The following is a 4,623-nucleotide window of genomic DNA, read 5'->3' as shown; positions in this document are numbered from 1 at the left end:
TTTCTTTTCCCTTTTTGTTCTTCCCCTACGTATCACACCTTCCCTACACCTTTAGCTCCTTCCATTTCTAAATGTCAGTAATCTTATTAGAATCTTATGCATTGTTGCAGAATATTCACACCAGGGAAACTATTTGGTATTTACACATGTGGGACTTATTTATTTCACTTAGGAGTATATCTTCAAAATGTATCCATTTTCCTATGAATGAATCTATTCTCTCGCTCTTTATGGCTGAGTAATATTCCATTTTATAGAAAAACCACAACTTCTTTATCCAGTTTCCAACGGATGGGCAAATAGGTTGTTTCCAAGATTTAGCTATTACAAACTGTGCCGCTATAAACATGGTTGCACATACTTCTCTGTGATATGATTCTTTTAGTTCTCTTGGAAAGATACCCAACAGAGGGATGGCTGGGTCAAATGGAACCTCCAGTCCAAGCTCTTTGAGGTATCTCCATATTGATTTCCATAGTGGTTGCACTAGTCTGCACTCCCACCAACAATGGAGGAGGGTTCCTTTCTCCCCACAACCCCGCCAACATTTGTTATTGAAAACCACATCTTCTTTATGCAGTCTCCAAGTGATGGGTAACTGGGCTGGAACAATTCTTAATCAGCCATTCCTTAATATGTTCATTTCGAATTTTGTCAGCCAGCATTTTCTGCAGGACTGAGATCTCCTAATGGGTCCTGTCCTCAGTTACTTTTGCAGAGGAAGCAGGATGGGAAGCAGCTAGAGTCAGAATAACTCCTTTTAAAAATTATATGTGACACGAAAGATTATGATAATCTGAAATAATACCTTTCGGGGCATCTTAAAAATCATTGTCAGTGAGCAAGTGTACAGGATTAGCTATGAGCCTCACTCCTCAGAAAGAGTAATCTTGTCTCGATATTATTTCAGTTTGAGTTATCTGGTGCTTTGGCCATTTGAACAAGGAGGAAATGTGACGTTACCAGATGTCTAAGAGTCACATCATGTTCAAAGATATTTTCAAGGTATTTTCCTTCAAGTAAATCCCACTTTTTAACTCTGTGTACCTAACTGTATAGGCATTGACTCTGTTTGACAGAATAAAAGGTGCTTCATAGCACAAGGGTGAGCCAGGCAAATTTTCCACATTTGCAAAGCGTTAATGTGTGTGCAGCCTTGCTTTTCAAGCCATGCATCTCCTGAAGCGCTTTCTTCAGTCCACAAAAGGAACCTTCCTGCTTGTTAATAGATAACCATAGTGCCTGGGTAGATGAATTGGTCCAGAGTGATACTTTCTAACTAGGTATCTTTTTCAGGGTGAATTTGTCTATAAACATGGATTAGACTTTTCACACAACGGGATAGACTAAAATGAATGAAATTTAAGATTGTTTCATTATTCCACCTAAATTCACTGAAATCCTTCTGTGTTCACCATAAAAGCTTGATTTATCTTTTTGGAATATGTAGAAAAAAATTAAAAAGTTAATCATCTGAATGGCATACATTTTCCTTTCTAATTAATTGTATTGGTACTTTTAATGTATACAATATAATGGATTTATTGTTGGAAATGTGTACTTTTATATAATCAATTTGGGTTCTTTTATATTTTCTTACAGAACAGGTATCAGCAAAGTTTTGTTTAGAGGACCAGATAGTCAAAGTTACATTTTTTTTTGGGGGGGGGGTTTACAATCCCTTTGGCAGCCGTGCAAGTGTTCTGCAAGCATAGAAAGAGAAAGCATGTAAACCACTGGACAAGACTGTGTTCGTACAAAACATTAAATATGAATCTTGGGGCCGGGGACTTAGCTCAGTGGTTCAGTGGCCTGCCTTGCAAGCTCAAGGACCCAAGTTCAATTCCCAACACCAAAAAACCACCACCACCAACAACAACAACAAAAAAAACAAATAAATATGAAGCTTCAAGTATAAATTTCGTGTGATTATTAGATATTGCATAATAGTCTTCTGGCTTCTTTCAATCTGTTAAAAATATAAATGACCATAGGCCAATTGACAGTAATCCAAATTTGACTATAGTCAAACTTTACTTTGCTGATGTCTACTATAGAGAATTAACTTAAACTGGATAATGTGTAATTAGGTGATATGATGCTGTATTAATTTCTGTAACTATATTAACTATTTCTACATGTATTAGGATATCAAATATCACATTTTATCTTGTAAATATATAGTCATATGTAAACTATGATATAGGAAAGAATCTACTTATAGTCAAGAATCGAAGGTGTTTTTCTCCTCTGATCACAAGCAAGAAAATAAAAAGTAAACTGGGATGGAAGTAAGTGTGAAAAGGCCAATGCAATTCAACAAATTCAGGCTAGAAAACCACAAATCTCTTTGACTCATACACTAAAAATCTGTTCCAGTTCTAATTCAGGTCCCTGACAACTTGGATGTGATTTGCCTTCATTCTTTATTCCTCCTGTCACCGCAGTGGCTCAGCGTGGTGTCTTTGCTGTGTTCGGAGAATGTGCTAGTGTCCTCTTAATCCATCTCCCTGAGAAGGGCTGAATAATGAGATCCAGAAGAGAAAGCAAATCTGACAGTGACCGGCTGGGTCCCCTTGAGTAATGCAGGTTCTATTTTCCTTTAAGCTAATCATGAAGAACAAAGTAAATTATTTAGAAGGATTTAAAATTAGTTTTTAAATCATGACCCACTTAAAACATTCAAAATTATAAGTTATTAATGAAATAGATTCTTATATTAAAGTCCTGAATGATATTTTTACATTTAGTTTTACATTATTTGTTTTAAGTGGTATTTGCTTAAACTTTTCATGGTAATTATATTTATATATATATATATTTTTTTTTTTTTAATTTTATTGAGTTTATTGGTACATTTTAGGGATACAGTACAGTTACATTCATTGTTGAGATCATGTACCTCTACATGGCAAGTCTTGATTCTCATTTTTTCCCCTTGTCCCTGCCCTCCCTTCACCCCCTCCTCCCCTCCTCATCTACAAACACTTTATTTTCATCTTTTCATTCTCTCACATTTTTTTCTTTTCCCTTTTTGTTCTTCCCCTACCCATTACACCTTCCCTACACCTTTGGCTCCTTTCTTCCAATTTCTAAATGTCAGTAATCTTATTAGAATCTAATGCATTGTTGCAGAATATTCACACCAGGGCAACTATTTGGTATTTACCCATGTGTGACTTATTTATTTCACTTAGGAGTACATAGGAAAATGGATACATATCATATTTATATTTTATGTTATATTTTTAAGCATAATATTTAGACGTGTTGCTACCTTTGTACTACCAGATCTCACTACTTCCCTTTCTCCATTTTTGTCAGAGTCAGATCACAAGTTTTGGTTAAATCAGTACTGAACACTTATCTTCTTGTAACTATGCAGATATCTCCTTGAATTAAGTAATGCAGTATGTGTTTACATTTACATATATCTAGTGTTAAAAGGTTTTCCTCTTCTCTAAAATCATATGCGTTTCATTCTTATTTTTTTTGTACTTACTGACAATTACCCTCACTCTCTGAATGTCTTAAACAGTCCCTCAAAACTATATACTAAACTGGAAAATGCTGCCATGTTTCCCTTCTTTCCTTTACCTTTCTGGTAATCCTTTCCGGCTGTGCTTTCGATCAGTAAGAGCTATATACCCATGGAGGCTCCAGCTTTCTCACTATTTACTTCCATTACGAGGATTGTGGATCTCACTACCTAAAGACAAATATTATAGAAGCATTTTTCTGCAATTGTTTAATTTGAAATGTATTATACACTTGTAATAGATGAATTATTTAATCTAGATTCGTAACGTTAGATAGAAATGAACTGTTCCTCAAAATTTTTGAGATGTTTATTATCCATTTTCTGTTAACCCACTATAGTCTAACATTCTTTTCTGAAAAAAATTTCCGTTATCAATTCCACAAAGTTTTTTGTTTTTCCTCATTATTAAAGCTTTTTGAATTTTTCTTTCTCTCTATCCATATATACATATACAGGTAGATACGTATACATGTATACCTTTCTCTCTTAGTGTCCATCTTATTTTAACAATAATGTGTAATAATAATGACACCATATTGCATTCACTATGCTGAGCATTTTTGTACCTGGAAATTTAAAGATTTAGTACTGAAATAATTATTAAATTATATGATATATTTTTCCATTATTTTCTTTTCTTCCATGGAATTGTAATAAGTTGAATGTTTCAATTCTTGACTTGATTCTTTCATTTCCTGAAAGGAACTGTGGTCAAAGTATATGATGAATATTTAATATCTTAAAAATTATGACAGTAAAAGACACATTGGTATGATCTTTAATTCCTCTCAAATCACTCCCCCAAGCCATAACATAACTATCCCATTGTTATTACCACTTTCTGAAGCATTTCTGAAAGTTTTTTTTCATTTCTTTAGTTGTGTGGACCTGTATGCTGCAATGCTTGAATGTCCTGAATCATTTCAAAACTTTGACCTTTCATGGTTATTTTTATTTTGAGAAATAGCAGGAAATTGGAAGGTGCCAGACAGGGGGAATGAGGATTCACCTTGCTATTTCTTTGGTAACTGTCTTTGTATTGGATGGCACTTGGCAGCATTGGTATACATACATATATATAT

The sequence above is a fragment of the Fukomys damarensis genome, unplaced genomic scaffold (assembly GCF_012274545.1).
Source record: "Fukomys damarensis isolate Sample0158 unplaced genomic scaffold, DMR_v1.0_HiC HiC_scaffold_1, whole genome shotgun sequence".
Lineage (NCBI taxonomy): Eukaryota > Metazoa > Chordata > Mammalia > Rodentia > Bathyergidae > Fukomys > Fukomys damarensis.
The sequence above is the reverse complement of the archived record's forward strand: the minus strand, read 5'-3'. Positions refer to the sequence as shown.